This window comes from Cheilinus undulatus, linkage group 12 (genome assembly GCF_018320785.1).
Source record: "Cheilinus undulatus linkage group 12, ASM1832078v1, whole genome shotgun sequence".
Taxonomy (NCBI): domain Eukaryota; kingdom Metazoa; phylum Chordata; class Actinopteri; order Labriformes; family Labridae; genus Cheilinus; species Cheilinus undulatus.
The window spans coordinates 18,116,541-18,133,942 of record NC_054876.1 but is presented as its reverse complement, the minus strand read 5'-3'; the positions used below and the strand labels follow the sequence as shown (position 1 = coordinate 18,133,942).

The 17,402-nt window shown below is 39.7% G+C and overlaps 1 protein-coding gene across 2 annotated transcripts in view; it reads left to right on the top strand.

Annotated features, from left to right (window-relative positions):
• The first annotated feature begins 905 nt into the window (after positions 1-905).
• srrm3 (serine/arginine repetitive matrix 3) overlaps positions 906-17,402 on the top strand; it is a 182,730-nt gene continuing 166,233 nt past the window's right edge. For both annotated transcript variants that reach the window (XR_005992699.1, XM_041802223.1), the window contains exon 1: positions 906-1,066. The gene's annotated coding sequence lies outside the window, so the exon portion shown is untranslated. The remainder of the gene's footprint in view (positions 1,067-17,402) is intronic.

Sequence of the window (17,402 nt, the reverse complement as noted above, 5' to 3'; positions counted from 1 at the left end):
TATCAGCCATTTTTGAGGTTGATTATTAGCTATAGATTTAAAGATATACATATAGACATTTTATGAGTTTAATAATCTTTTGATGGCTGGATGTGAAGTTTTGGGGGCATGAAGTGGCCCTTGGGCCTCCAGTTGATCACTGTTGTAAGGACTGACTAAAACAAGACTAAACAGAGTTTGAGTTTTCATCAACTAGAAGTACAAAAAAAAAAAAAAAAAAAAGTAAAATACATGCCAAAATTAACATTGTTGCAGTACAGCCAGAGTTGAATTTTATCAGCCAGAAAACCAGGCTTAATGTCATCCATGTACTTGGTTCTATTATATGATGGTAATAATAATTAAAGTAATAGTTTTGAATTGGGGTTTTAGAGAGTTATAGAACACAAAGCAACACAACAATGAACAAGACAAGAAAGAAAAAAAACCCAAGACCTAAAGAACCCATGAAAAATTCAGCCAATATTGTAACCCAAACATTAGAAGAAACCCACAAGACATATTGTAAGAAACCAAGAATATATCACATGAAGCTACAACACACATATTTAAAATCCAGAATAACCTAGATGGGTACAGTACTATTGAAAACAATACTCGTCAAAAAAAATACATATATGAAATTGTAGTTACCTTGTTACTAATCGTGATTATTAGGTTAATTCAAATAGTCTTTTACAGAAAAGTTTAATACGGTTTTATTCATGTTAGATTTAAGACAAACTACGCTCAAACAGACCGCTAGGTGACGCTCTTCCAGTGTATTTGACGCTACATGTTGAGCGGCTGTAGTTTCTCCTCCGGTCCTGCAGGTGGCGCCGTGCTCCAGGCGGCTCTGCACTAAAGCAGTGTGAGGGTTTTTGTTCCCAGCTCTCCTCGGTGCGCTGTCCACTTCAGCACCACAAGCCGAGCAGAAGCAGCGGGGCTAGCTAACGCTGAAGAGGAGGGGATCGAAGACACGGCTCAACATCAGCACCAGCACCCACCCGGAGTCCCAAATACTGAAGAATATCCACCCAAATCCACGCGGAACGTCCACAACGACTGAAGAGAGACTGCTGGGAAGGTAGGAGTTTTCGAAGAAGCTTAAATAGGATCAAGTTAGAGGGATAATAACGGGCATCAGAGAAGAAGAACAAACCCCCTTCCCTTCCTGGTTCATAAATACTGTACGACCGTGTTGTGTTGACGTTAGCTTCTTGTTTAGTGTTTCTGCCTCGTTTTTAAAAGTCTTGGTGACTTTGTTAGAGAGGAATTAGGACTCTGGAGTGATAAAGAGCCGTGTAAGGACCGTTTGTTTTTGCTGGGCAGCCTCTCCTCGCTTTGCAGATGGTGCTGTTTTATAACTGGTCGATTTCCGCTGATGCTCAGTGGACAGATGCTGTTTCTTTAGACCCCTCTGTTCTCGCTATGGGACATTTAACTCAAATCGCCCTGTGCGTACATTAATGCCGTTTATGTAAGGTTAAACAGTTGTTTACATGAAGCTTTGCTTGTTTCAAATACGGGAGCGTTTGTTGTTTAAAACAGGATTGTCGTAAAGAGGCAGAAATTTGAACAGGCTTTGGTGTACGATGTGGAAATCATCCCGGGGCTGGAAGTTTTGTTGTTTGAACGAAACACAGCATGGGAATTGTGAAATTTCTGTAGTTAGAGGGCTACTGCAGAGTTATTTGTTTACATCATGTGGTCTGAACTACATCCTTACTATACCTTATATTTGATCAGATTTGTTTGTAGTAGGGATGAAACTACACACTAAGCCCATGGTTTTTAGGTGTTTTTTTGGTTCTTGATGAAAGGTTAATGTTCTTATATTCTCTAATACAGGGGGTTCTTAACCTTTTTAGCCTGCTACCCCCAAAATAAAGGTGCCAGAGACCCGGGACCGGTACCTGAAGGTAGATGAAGCATAGCTGAACACAGCTGTGTGAATTCAAGAATAGTCATGTGTAGACTTTTTGTTTGTTTGTTTGTTTTTGGAGACATCTGACAACCACCTCTCAGTGGCTTGTGACTCCCGAGGGGGTATCGACCCTCACATTGAGAACCCCTGCCCTAAAGGTCACAATACCTTACACTGGTCAATGTACTCAAAGTATTCAAGTAATCCAACTATAAAAGGTATCTAAGGTGTACAAAGAGCCTGAAAGGTTAAGATACCACTGATAGTAGGAGAAGAGGAGACACTTCAATCACAATCACAAGACTAGAGGACTACATTTTATGTTAGCTTTACTGTAAGATAAAAAAACACAAGACCTTGACAGCCCATCTCCACACAGGATCTCTGGAGCTCAGTCAAAATGACCATCAGGTTCTAGGCCCCCTATCCTACCAGAGCCCTTCTTTTCTCAGTTTGGCTGGGGACCAGCCCTTGGAAGAGTCCTGGTTGTGCCAAACCTCTTCCATTTCACAGTTATGGAGGCCACTGTGCTCTAGGGAGCCTTCACCAGATCTATGCCTTGCAACAATCCAGAGTCTGCAGGCTTTTCCTTTGACCTCATGGCTTAGTTTCTGCTCTGATAGACATTGTCATCTATGAGGCCTTCTATAGAGAGGTGTGTGCCTTTCCAAATCATGTCCAATCAGTTAAGTTTACCACAGGCAGACTCCAGTCAAGGTGTAGAAACATCTCAGCAAAGATCCAGAGAAATAGGAGGAACCTGAGCTAAATTTCAAGTGTCATATCAAAGGAATTGAATCGTTATTTCAATGTCATATTTTAGTTTTTATTTTTAAGAAATTTGCAAAGAAATCTTAATTTCTGTTTTCACTTCCTTGACATGGGGTACTGAGTAGAGATTAGTGAGAATAGAATTTTTTTTTCCCTACTGTAGTGTCAGGCTGCAACATAAGAAAACTGAAAGAAGTAAAGATAGTGTGATGTTTTCTGAATGCACTGTATGTCAGTGTATGTCTAATATGATGCAGAAGAAATACACATGGAGAATATCTTCTTCTTCTATCTCCTCTATGGAATATAATGACACAGGATATATTGGTTTACAATTAATAATTCCTAATTAAATCACTAATTGATCCACAGAAATATAGGCCAGTCAACCTCTGATTTGTACTGCCAAATTAATAAGAAATCAATTATATTTGAGGGAATTTGCAATACTTTTTTCAGTTTAAAATTATTGTAAACTTCATAATGTTTTATGTATATTTACATCTTAAATTTTGGATTTTTTGTGCTTAATGTAATTGTTGTGATGTTTTATTGTCAAACCTATCGGATACATTCAGAACAAAACAAGGGCTAAAATAGCAAGACATTGCTTACGTAGAAAAAAGTTCTAGAGTTATTAGAAAAATATTAGAAAAGCACAATTTTGGAATTTTTGCTGATTTCCGATATGCTAATATTTTCAAACTCATTAAAGCTGATATCAGTACTGATATAAACATTTTTTGCACCCTAAAAACTATTGTTAGTTGCAGCTTGGATTAACGATTGAAAGCTTGCAAACTAATCGTCCTGCGTGTGATATTGCATCACACTCATCTGTGTGATAAAAATCCACAAATATCCTCTGCTTCCCACACTGGCACACCAAACGTCTGTCTGAGTCGTCTTTAACAGCCCATGAATCAGTAATCAGTGCTCGCTTTGTGACACACTGCTTGGCTAAAAAGGAAAAGTCAGCGGGAGCCATGTGAGTGACAGGACGGGGACAGTGCTGACCAAACAGCGGAGCCGCAGGAGACTTTAGCTCCACTGTGCCAGTCAAGCCGGAGTGAAAAGCTGAGTTTATCTCTGAATGCAGTCTCCTTCTCTGTCCGAGTGCTGCTGTTGTGGAGGTAGGCCTAGGTGAGGTAAGAGGCTGATAGAGGGATTAGTTTGTATTAGTATGTGGCTGCTCATAGAGAAATGTCACTCACTCTTGCTCTGTCGTCCTTCGCCATCTGTCTCTCTCTCTCTCTCCAGAATGCAGCTGTCTAACGCCTGCTCCACATTCACATTGTTCCTAGATATGCACTGACCTCCCTCCACCCAAACACCAACAATCACTGCCGCCCGTCTTCAGCCTCTCAGTGGTTCTCCTCTCTGTCCCTCCTCATGCAGCTCATCAGAGCCTCCCTGAGCTCCTCCTCCTCCTGTCCTACTTCCTTCCTCATCAGCTCTCCTAAAGGGCGAAGCTGCTGAAGCCTCGAGGGTGTAGACAGCTGAATGAGCGTAAGAGGAAGGATGGAAGGCTAGTTTTTATCAGGGTGAAGTGTTTCCGGCACTTACCATTTACCAGGCGTCACAGCTCAATATCCAGACATCAACTAGAGATCTGTTTAAAAAAAAAAACAGTTTCTGAGAGCGCAGCAGGGGGTGGAGGGGTCTATGGTTTTTTTAAAGGAGACTGTGTGGCGCAGACTTGGATTTGCAAGAAACAGTAAAATTAGCCTTAAACATTATTTCCAGATTCTCCCTAAAGTGTACTTCAGTCTGCGGAGCGAGGGCTGCAGTGAAGCTGGGCAGGATGGTTTCTCTGCAGGTGGTAAATCCTTTATGTTTTATTTAAAAGGCTCGTCAGTCAGTGCTCATGTTTCAAATTCGCTTTCACTTAACAAGTGTTTCTAGCTAAATAGCTCAGTTTCACTGCTTTTACTGCTGGAAGATTTAGAAAAAATGATAAGAAGCATCTTTCTGAGTTATCTGGGGAGATGACTAAACAACATCTTGCATGCCCAGCAGGAAATGAAACCCCCTGAACATTTATTACACAAATATTTCTGACATTTGATGGAACAATAAATGTAAATGTGCTCAATTAAATTAAACCGTCACACTTTTTGTTCCATTAGATGATTCTGCTCTAACCAGTTTGACCTTTGTAATTTTTATTTTGACCTTTTATATGATGTAATATTTCATATTTTGACCACCGTTTGTTCATCCTTGAAAAATAATAGACGATATTCTCTATGGACAAAGGAAATATGCATATTAGTGTCATTTGCAAGCAATACTCCTGCAATCTTCACTCCTGAGGAAAACAAAAACACCAGAGTGAAAATATTAAAACAACTGTACTCAACTGCAGCGTTACTAGAGGGCTACATAAACAACACATTATATTCCATTTAGATTTTCCAAATCTAAAGAAAATATGATTTTCAGATTATTATGTTTAGTTCAGTCCTTTTTGAAATACATACATTTCTAAATGATATTTTAACTGACAAATATATCCTTTTAAAGGAGTTTTAAGTTTGTGTTTTTAAAGATTTTTCTTGGACCTTTATTTTTTATTATTAAGTCAATGGAGAAATATTTTAACAAATGAGCTGGTGGCTGCAGGCAGTGTAGAATACACATGGGCCAAACAGTCTAACCACTGACCTTCACCGGCATCACAACTTCAAAGTTTTTACTGTGTATTTGACAAAAATAGCTACCGGTCATTCCTCCAGTGTATATGACCCATCGAAAGTTTTCTTCCTGTAGGGTAAAAATAAAAAATTTGCTTAAAAATGAATCGCAATGCTCATGAGGTTGTCAGAATATTTGATACTACACTGTAGGACTGAAATAAAATCTGCAGTAGTTATTTTTTTTTCTGAGTTTATAGAACACATTTTTAGTTTTAAGAAAACAGTACTCAATCACTCTAAGCACAATTATTTGAAAATAATCCCTTCATCTGCAGAGTTTTCCCAGAATGCCTTAGGGTGTTTTCACTTTTGCACCATAAGCGAAGTTACCCACTCAGTTACAGAGCTCCTACACAGGCAGCAACTTTAACATCAGTAATGCGGAAGAACACTTAATAAGTTAAAGTGAACCTTTAATTATTTGTTTCTTGCAGGAAAATCAATTCAGCTTACTCTGGAAGGAATGTTTTTTCAAAATTAACCTCCTGAGACCCGACATGTACATACAAGGACACTGTCACATTTAGGCTTGAGTTTTCATGAATTTTTTAGGGAACTTTTTTTGATGTTTGGAAATTCTCCATTCATTTCCATGGAACTTTGGGGGAAATTTATTGTCATTTTTGGGAAATTTGCCTGGAACTTTGATGAAAATTTTATGTATTTTATTTTGTTGTTGTTGTTGTTGTTGTTGTTGTTGTTTTAAGTTTACTAAAACATTTTAGGGATTTTGAGGACCTTTGGAGGTATTTTTCAGAAGGATTTTTAGAATTCAACATGTATTTTTGGTAAGTTCTTAGAAATTTTGGGGGATTTCTTTATGTTTTTGAAGTCTCTGATCATTTTCGAGGGCATTTTCCAAGACCTCCAGAGCTAAAATTGGAAATTTAGTTCATAAACTAGACACTAAAAATGAAAAAATGAAACGCATTTCAGGTCAATGAAAAGTGGAAGGCATAAGGGAATGTTGCATTTGGTGAGAAACATGTAAATTATATATTTTAACTTGAGTCATGCTCGAAAATGTATTTCCACTTCATTGCACTTTAATGTTATAGTTGCAACAAATATTTTATGTATTTTCAACGTGTTCGGTTCTATAGTGTATGTCACACATCCTAACTTTAAAAACAATCTGTTTCTCTGAGCATTTTTATATAAAATAATCTTTAACTAAGTCATGTCAAGAGATGAAAGGTGTTTTCCAAATAGCCTACTGCTTTTCTAAATACGTCATATTTTTAGTGCATAAGTGTGCAAAGTGAGTTCACACTGAGAGGAATACTAAAATGCATTGTACTACTAGTGCACCCTCAGTGAACACCACATTAGTGACATGGCACCTGTACCATGCTAGCATGCAGGCTAGTGTTAGCATCCGCTAGCTACTGTAGTTAATGTGCTTCTAGCAATGTGGCACTTTTCAGTTAAGCGTATGACATCTAAGGAAAAACAAGTTCATTTTTTTTTTTTAGGGGAATAATGTTGAAATAAAATAGAGGTTAGATAATTTGCAATTGTGCTATTGTAATTAGACAAATTGTGCAGAAGCACTTAATAAAACAACCAGTAATTTAACAGTTTTATCAAAATAAATTGAACAAAATAACTGTGCATGCTGCAGAGGGTCACCAGGATATGAAAAGCACTTGTTAAGCACAGTATGTGTTATTGTAAGCTTTTTTGGAAAACGTCGGGCAAACTGCACAAAAAAAGAGATAATAATATATAATATGATGATAATTATATAACCTGTAAACCCCTCTGACGGCTACCCTGGCAGCCACAATGTGAATATGTTATTTTTGCTCTTTTTCCATTCTCAGAGCACATAGCATACGTCTTTTTCTCATATTTTCCTCTGCCACTACCCTCAATCATCCTCTTTTTGCCCCGTGATCCTGTGTAAATGTTAGATTTCAGTCCTGCCTTTAATCTTTTTTGACATTTTCACTCTGGCTACCATGAGGGGATGATGGGAGAAAACATTTTTATTAAAACTAGTTGGGTCTAGCTCCATCAAAACACTTTTTAATGAAGAAAACACTGCATGTGAATCAGTCATTCAAGTGGAATTATGAGCTGTTATGATCAGCCCAAACGGCTCAGAGCTCGGCAGCCCTTCTGGTATTTGCCCGAGTTCAGATGGCCAGACTAAAGCTGCCAAAAATTCACATACTGAAATACTTTTTCAAAACCACATGCTTTTAAGCAATGCAATCTTTGTTATTTCAGTGATTGCTGGTAAAAGAAACATTTAAAAAATACATGTTTAATCAGAAAGGTGAGCAGGAGAGGAGTGGGCTCATCAAAAAGTGTACACAAGCTCCTACACACAATCTGAACAGTTTAGACTGTGTAGGAGTTTGCTTACTGTTTTTTATGATTGAAAACATTAAAGTTCCCATTATGTGGTGCTTATCACTTGTATTTTGTTGCTGTGGTATCAAAACAGGTCTTTCTATCCTTTTGTTTCTACTAATATCATATGGAAGTTTAAATTTCTGATATCATGAGAGCCCTAGAAGCTTATCTGCTGTGTGAATTATGCAGTTATGGATTCATTGTCCCAAATCGAGGGGATTCAGTGCTAAAAAGACTAATTTTGGGAGACATCCACTTAAGTTAATCCTACTGCTGAACCCTCACATTGTCTCATCTTCATAAAGCTTTGCAAATGGTTGTAGATTTTGTCCCACATCCCCCACTGAAGGCATCGAAGGAAATGATCCTTTAATAGGCAGCTGTATGATCACAGCCAACCAATCCAGTTTAAATGTAAACATAAAGGCATGACTTATACATGACTCGCTGAACTGTTGACGACCACATCTCTGCAGCCAATGAAAAAATCAATAAAGCAGGTTGAAATAATCAAACTCATTCATTTTTTAAAGTTAATTTAGAATTCCACGTCCTAGGAGAGCAAGATCTTACGCTTTAACCTCCAGCAGTCCTGAATTATCATCAGCTGGTCTCCTTTAGATCGATACCCGGCACAGTGCTGCAGTCCTTCAGAGGCTGCTATGATCTGTGTGCTGCTGTTGTGCTGCTATCATGAAAACCTGCATAGGCACACTCACAGCCCCTCTTCTCCTCTGTTAAGGTTACCTGAGATGAATTATCTCTGTAAGAAAGTCCCCCATCTCTCCAGCTCCTCAGCAGGGACTGTGTCACAGTGCTCAGACTGACTAAATAGCACGCCACTCGTCCCACGCTGGAGCGTATCCATTTTTAATCCTCGTCCTTTGAGGACACACAAACAGACACACGCTGCCTCTCTATGGATGACTCTTCTTGGAGTTTGCTTGTGATGTTTCATTCCATTTTTCACAATCTCACAGCCAAGCACATGCACATTCATGTGATCACGCGTGGGTTTGTTGTTCATTTTAAGTGCTTGGTGAAACAATGTTCAACTCATTGTGGGAGATGGAGATTTAGTTTTAGACTTCATTCATGACTCAAACACCTCATTTCTAAACCTTGTCCTGCATAGAAACTATTTTTATTTCCTCTAAATCTGCAGAAGTTGTAGGCAATGATGCCTAAATGCACCCATCCATTATCTGCACCACTTATTCCATTCGGGGACGCGGGGGTAGGAACCAATCCCAGCTGTTAGTGGATGAGAGGTGGGGTGCCCTGGGCTGATTGCCCATCAATCACTGAAGCCAGACAATCAGGCTTGTCACACTCACACCTATGGGCAATTTAGAGCCACCAATCAACCTAATGAGCATGTCTTTGGTCTGTGGGAGGAAGCCACAGTACCCACATGTGCGTGAAAGAACATGCAAACTCTGCACAGAGAGGCCCGTCTGATTTGGGTTCAAACCAGGAACCATCTCACTGTGCAGCCCTAATGCCAGATTTTTGGTGTCAATTTTGTTTCTGAGAAACCCTGCTGATGATGAGGTAAAATATAAATGCTGCAGACGTTTGATTGGTTAGAAAAAGCTGTTGTTAAAAAGCGCAGCACTTGTGTAAATAAGAGGTGGACAGAGCTATTACAAAGTCACATTGGCTGCATTTAGAACTGCCATTTTTAAAGCACTGGGTTCAACATAATTTGTAGTCCCTGTATGGATAATCACAGGTTGCAGTGCCTGTAAAAATTTCCCTGCTTTGTTGTCTGTTTTTATCTCTTGAATGGACTTTGATTTAGATAGACAAAGGACATTAATACTGAAATATTAAACCACTCAAAGAGTAGTTTAACTTTTTTACAGCCTGACTCCTAAAATAATTGTATAATATGTTTGCCATTTCTGCTTTTATTTTAATTTTGTTGCCTTGTGACGATACTACATACTGCATGCACTAGCATGTAGTTGGACTGTGATTCGGTCATTCATTTTCAGTATGTCAAGCCTGGCTTAGCTGGTTTCTGTCCCAGACAAAATGTAATTTTTATGATTTTCACAGAGGTGAGTGTTTACCTTTGAGATGTGCCATAGTTGTACACCAACTAGGGATGAGTGTTAAAAGCTGGTGCCAACATGGTACCGGTATCAACACCCCTGATACCTACCGGACCAAAATACAGCACTGATTTTGATACTTCATTTTGGCACCCCGCAACCCCAATGCAACTCCAAATAAAAGGCATGAAAATAGGATGTGGATTATGTGCACTTTCTGCATGCTTACTCTATTTCAAAGCATGACTGTCTTGTAATCTTTTTGCAGTCTGAATTAATATCTTTGCCCTGCATGGGTTTAGTGTTTGTCTCTGATGCAGTGCCAGTATATAAGCTTTACTTGAACCTCCAACAGAAAAAAGGAAACACTCATTTTCTTTTCTTATCCTATGTTCTATTGGCTTAACCCTAACCTTATGTCTCCGAATCATTTATCAGACTGAGACAGCTTTTATCCTCTCAGCGACTTTTAACACACTTCTTCTCTTAAAAGTAGCATTTCAGACACCATTTAGACACTGGCACTATGAAAAAAGAATGTAGCAGAACCAGTATCAGGACAAAAATAAACTATACCCAACCCTAGTAACAGCTCAAAGACTTTAAATTCACTGGGATTTGATTCACATCACTGCACCTTAAGTGTAACACAGTTAATGCTAGTAGTGCTAATTCTGTTGCTACAGATAGATGCTGTTGCTGTCAGCCATTGTAACCTCTGACTAGTTGACCCTTTGGAATGTAGGAAAAGGCGCTTGAGGTCGACCTGATGCATACTGTGGAATTTTTTTGAATCATTACGACTGACACTAATTTTGACATGCTACTCATGCACTGATGAGAGATGTCAGAGTGAGGGGCTTCACATGAGAGACCACCTGAGCAGGTTGGAGTTTGATATCTTGCTCAGGAAGTGAACCAGCACCTCTTCAGCTACCAGCCTAATTTCCAGATGTGGTTTCCATCAGGACTTGGACTGGTGACTCTTAGCCAAATCCCTACAGGCCGAGGCTGAAGGGATCTGGGTGGCATCTGTTTAATGCAATGTGGCTTTAATGCTCATATTACAACTCTGCATTCAGTCAGCAGGTACTGTTTGTTCTGGAGAACAAAGTAGAAGAGTAAACTGTCCTGAGTGCAGCCACTGCCCCCCCCCCCCCATCATTTGTAAACAGGAAGTCCAGTGTTGTCATCTGGACTGTGGACTATGACTTCAGCTATGATCAATTGTGGTAATTGGTTCCAGCTGATTGCAGCTTCTGATTGCATTGCTTCCTTGAATGTTCTAACATCTTCTATAAAATAGTTGAACACAGCAGCGAACTAGAAAACATAATCGTCGTCAGGAGACAAGTTCAGGCGTTGAAAGTCTCAAATGTGTGTTTCCTGTCTCTTTCTTCTGATTCGGGTTATGATTCAGGAGAGAAGTGCCGTTTCTGATGCAGTTCACGGCGTATAAGCTTAAAGGCTTTAAAGTCATTTAACTGCTTCTCAGCTGATTGTCACAGCTGCCGCTTTGCAGGCAAAATTTAAACGACTCCCTTCTTGTTTATAGGAAACTATTCTGCGCCTCTGTGTTCACCTCAGACAGCATCTTGTCCTCAGATCTGTCTCTCAGTCTGCACCCCCCCTCCGTTTGGATCCTGCTCCAGAGAGTGACTCATCCTAATAACCAAGTCATTCTGTGAATCCTGAATGAGGATGAAGATGTCAGGTTAATCTCAGCTCATCTGCTCCTCTGTTTTCTTATGATCACATTCAGAGGTGATTAAAGGTACAGCATGTGGATTTTTCACGCTGAAATGTCTGAATTAATCTAAAATGACTTAAACTTTTTTCTTTATTTAGCACTTAAAATTACTTTAAAGCCAGAGTAATTCTAAATAGGGTTGTTCAGCCTCATTTCCTAAACTTTAAAGTTTGTTGTAGTTTGTTGACATTTTTGGCCTGAACTACAGTTAGTTACATTTTTTGGGACTCGAGAAAATGTGTTGATAGCATGACCACATGATCAGTATCACCAGATGTTAGCTTTATAAATCTGTTTTGATATTGCTATCTGCTAAAGTGAGTTTGTATTTATCAGATATCAGCAAAAATCCAAAATTGTGCATCCCTAGATAATTGGTTATAATTAAAGTAGAATCTCCATAATCAAGGGCGACATTTTCACTCAGTGGCCTTTGTTGCCCACTTTCTGTCACCAGATTGTTACAATGCTGTTATTTTTAGCTCTCAAAGTGCAGATGAAGTTTGGTTCTACAGTTACTGTTAAAAACACATTTATCGCATTTTACCTGCAATCTATTTTTATCCCATTGTTGTTTATTTTTGTAAAATTATTTCATGCATAAGCACAAACAAAGCAGCTTAAATCCAACATAAAATCTTCAACTTTGAAGATAAGGAGCAGAAAGAAGATTGATTTAAAGGTCACATACTATGCAGGATACACTTCTAACAAAAATATGTGTCCCTGGACTGTTCACAATCCCCCAAGAATCAGAAAAAAGCATTCCCCTCTCCCCCTGTTTTTCTCCACCTTTCAGAAAATGTGTGCTGAATAGGGGTATAATGGTACAGAAAAATTTTGGTTCTGTACATACCTCCATTTTGATGTTTTGGTACGGTAATAGAAGCAAATAAATATATATAGATATATTTTAAATTAAATTGTATTACCATAAATAGGCTGAATAAATTACAATTGAATAATTAATAATGCTGCAACCTCCTTCCAAAAGTTGAAAATATTAATAAATAATACATTTTTGAATTACAAGGTTATTTTCATTGATGTATTGACATATTTAAACCCATTCTTTAAATGCTAAAATGTCCCAGCCAACCTGAACGCATCATCATACAACCCTGAGTTAGCTTGTTGAGTATGCAAATTAGCATCTATCCTGCCGATTTCAACACGGACTTCAGCACCGGATTACTTTTTTAACCAGTGGGACCTGCCTAAAGTTTGGGAGACCTTTTCACATCCCATCTTGGTGGATAAATAGTTTAGAGCCGTGGGAAATCTGAGGATAACTTTACCTATGACACAGCTGCAGACATGAAGGAATCCTCTCCCCTCCCTCCTCCGAGGCTGATTGTTGAAGGTAAAATTAATTTGATTCACAGAGCCAGAGCACCAGTGTTATAAAAAAAACGATCTTAAATATAGGAAATTCATAACCGGCTGGTGAGACTTTGTTGTTCCTCCTGGTTACAGTGACGTTCTTGTATGAGTGGTGCCTTTTCAAACGCTTTGATTGGTCCACTGGACGACGTGCTGTCAGCGACACAGCTGCTGAATAATGTCAGCCCTACTGTTGTTGTCTTTGTCCACTGTTGTATTTTACTGGGAAACAAAGTGTTCTTAAACAGGACACTTTTATCTGGGAATATTCAGGCTGTTGCTGTCGTTTGCTGTGGTTGTGTGGTTGCCAGGGCAGTGTGACAGTGAGTTGCGCTCTGGTTTTCTGTCTGTATGTGAGCTTCATTCCACATGTATTCATTCGGTACACGTCTGTACCGTACAGAGAGGCTCATACCGAATTGGTACGGTATGAATACACATACCTTTACACCCCTAGTGCTGAAACAAGCCATTCTCAGATTTTTCCATCATGATGTCATGTGGGGAGTTAGCACCGCCCCCAGGTTTGGTTGGCCCTCCCCTCTTGAAAGAAAGTTCTGCCCTCCTCTCCTGATCCTCCTTGCAGCTGCCAGCTGGCAGGGGCAGAGTCAGACAGCAGGGCTGAAACAGAGGGGGTTTTTTAGACATGCAAAAATCCAATAATGGAGTTTTTTTTTTTTTTTTAGCAACAAACTTCACAGGCATGTTTTGGGGAACTTTGAGACCAATATAAACATCTGATACTGCTTAAAATGCAGGTATTAGTATCGGCGACTACACAAGTTTATACAACAATCTGTACCTAGGGGTGGGCGATATATCGAGTATACTCGATGTCGTGGCTTTTGCCACTCACGATGTATAAATGACCATCCAGAAAACTTTCCTTTGCACGTTTTTGTATCAGCAGAGTAGAGAGAAGCATGGGAGAAGGAAAACACTGTGTTCAGAGACGGACAACAAGAAACAGCACTGGGTCCGTCATCCAGCAGTCGTTTAGCTTTTAAAAGGAAGAGGTCGAACTCACGCGGTAATTGTTAAAATATGCCACAAGATGACGCCGAGATAACGGCTGCAGTAACACAACACGTTGCTAAAGACATGAGCCCAGTTTCGTTAAAAAGCCAGGGTTTAAAAATGTCATAAAGACACTCCACCCAGAATCCGTGATTTGCCTGGGTGCGAACATTGCTGAAAAGTCCCTGCCAGACTAATACATGTCAGAGAGAAGACAGCCCAGAAGTGGACAAATGTTATCAATTTCTCCTCAACTACAGAGACTTATCTCAGCCTTACAGCTCAAAACACCGACAACGAGGGGTTTAATTGTTCCTCATGTTAAATGATCCCCATGATCACACAGGAGAGCTTCTTGAATAAGCTCTAAACACACTCTCATTTTATGAACTTGTCAGAAACTGGTCCAGCGTTCATCAGCACAGATAACAGGACTAAGGGTGCTCTCACACTAGGCCACCTGTGCCGTGCCTAGGTCCACCTTGCTTTCGTGCCGGGGCCATGAAGCGTGCCACGCTGAAGCATGGAACAATTGCACTCACACTGGCCAAACGTACCAAACTTTAGGCTGAAATGGGCCCAGGCATGACACGGATGGCCTAGTGTGAGTGTCCCCTAACATAATCACAGCTGTGAGCCTAAATGGTGGACTTGGCTACAGGGTTTTGGTCATCAGCGGCATGCAGGATTGGTGAGTTTTGTGTAGATTTGCTTCACCCTTAATGAGGAAAATAATCATTTCATAATCAGCAATATAAACATAACGCAGAAAACATTTCAGAACTTTCCATACACTGTAAAAGACTGAGTATTTCACAATTTAAGTATTTTAGAGTTATTAGTAAAAGTTTGAATGAAGTTCTTCTCAAAATAAAACAGTGTGCTAAATTTGACTTAATATTGATTTTTACCCATACAATTTTATTAAAAATCCAACAGAGCAGTCTATTTAAATCACCAAACCAGTGTCATTTGGGGCTGAATTTAACATTATACAGCTGCTTCGAGGACATTTCAAAGTATTGCGATATATATGTTGTGTATCAGGATATATATTTTTAGGCCATATCACCCAGCCCCATCTGTACCGTTTTGTTTAACTTCATATTTTGCTGTGTTTAGGCATGCTTAATGTTAGCGCAATAAACCGCAAATCAATTCTTCTTCACTGCCGATAAACACTGCATGCACAACCTACAGTTTTCAGAGCAGCAAAGAATGGTGGCTACATGCCGATTATTCTCTGTGTTTTTGTTAAAAAACCTTCCAGTCTGGCACTGTCCTACACGACAAGAAGTGGCACAGTTAATTAAAAGTGAAGTTTTTCCTCTTGAAGCTTGAAGCTAGTCTTTGTGCCTCTCCATTGTCCTTGCCTTTGAATCCCTTATGGCAGCGTTTAGTGAGCCTGGAATTTGGGTGACTTTTCAGGCTTTAAACATTAAATCCACTCCATTAAACCCGATACTGAACGTCTTTTTATCCACCGTAATCCATTTTCAATCATTCATTACTGCTAGCTTGAATGCTAACCGTCATATTGTTTTCCCTTGTGAGGGTCTGTCAACCAATGGCAGGCTGTTCTGTAATCATGTGACACTGCCTGAATAGAGTATAATGGAAAGAAAGAGAGAGAGCCTGTGATGCAGGCCCCTGTGTTATTGTTATGTTAATATTTAGCAGTAAAACTCACAATAATCAGCAGGAAAACTACTTGAAGGGTCACAGAGAGGCTGTACATCATGATTTAAATGTATGATTCCAGAAAGTTTACACCGGTGTCAGATCAGTACACGGTATGGTATTGCAATCTGTAACAGGAAGGGAAAAAAAGGTAGAAGAACATCTTTATGAAATACTCTGTATTTCATTACTGAATGTCCCTTTAAAAAAGAATACATTTGTTGTAAATGGTAGAATAAAAAACATTAAATAAAATGAATTTAAACATATCGGTATATTAAACAGCAGTTTAATAGACCAGTTTTTTGCATCTCTGTGGATAATGAAAGTAAACATCTGGCAGCCTGAGTAACAGTAGTGTGGTAATATTATTCAAAGATAGCACACAACATTGCTTATTCATTGTGGGGAGCAGAGAATTGTCCCATAATTCCCAGCTACCCTCAACGTAATCTTCTGTCATTGTTTTGACTGAGAGCTTCCATGGTGGCTGAATTCACAGATCGTGTGTTTAAGTTTTTGTCTTTGAGAAGTTAGGATCTGCCGTCTATACATGTGTGATGTAACTTTGAGTTGGAGGTCGGCTTCCTGCTGTGAGGAGCGTTTAAGAAACTGTGAGGATCAAGAAAACAGCTCCTTCATGTGCTGATCAAAGCTAACTTAGCCCCAGATTCATCCTCATCAAGAAGCTGAAAAACACTACATGAAATTTAGATCAAGGACTAAAAACTGAATAATTCAACCCAACTTTTTTGTGCTGGCTGAGCTGGGGGCTTTTTTTCTGAACTTTGTCCTCTGCAACTGCTAATTGTTGAATATACTGATGTTTTATTCATTATTGCTCTGATCTTTTATTTCTAAATCAAATATTTGCTTCATTATTCATTACAATCAATGCAGTGTTTTCCATCAGGCAGATGTTTTCTAACAGATCTGCTGTTTGTGTGTCTGCGTGTTAAAATCAGCGCGTGAAGCGTCATCATTGAAGTCAAAACAGTCATGAGAAACGACCCTGCTCTGTTTGAGGCCGGTCTGTTTGAAGCTGTCACTCAGTTAGTGCTCAAAGGGTGCTGTTTGACTGCTTGTTAGCCATATTTGGGCTCCGTGTGTGTCTCCTATATGTGAGTGTGTGGTACCGTCCCCCAGGGGCCCCCATCCTCTCTCCCGCTGACTTCAGAGCAGCTTTGAAGTCGAGGTGAAGAGGAGGGGAGAGAGGGAGACAAAGAGGGGGCAGGGGGAGGAAGAGAACAGTGAAAATGCTTCGTTTTTATTCTCACTGAGCCGTTTCTCCATAATTTGAGGATGATGTCATCGTCTGAGCGGATGACAAAGTGTGTCTGAGAGAGAAAAATCTCAGTGTTTAATGGCAGCAGAGCGCTGCGTTGGGAGTTTGCAGCACATTAAAGTGGTGGTGTTGCTTCTGTCGGTCAGCTCATGAATAATGGAGCGGATCAGTGTCTGGTTCCATCAGGTGATCGCGGTGTACTTTTTCAGGAGTGGGTGCGCTCATGTGTGAGTGGTGGGGGGTGCAAGGGTGAGAAGAATGGAGAGAGCAGCTGCTGCAGCCAACACACCCACAACACCGAACCATCTGCTGAGCTGACTCCACAGGACTAACACACTCGTGAACACACAGCCTATTGTCTCTTCAGCAAACACACCCCTACGATAATAATCCATCCATCTATTAGTGCTGAGGAATACAGGTGCATCTCAGTGAATCAGAATATCATTACAAATTTTCAGTTTTTCCTTTAATTTAATTCAAAAAG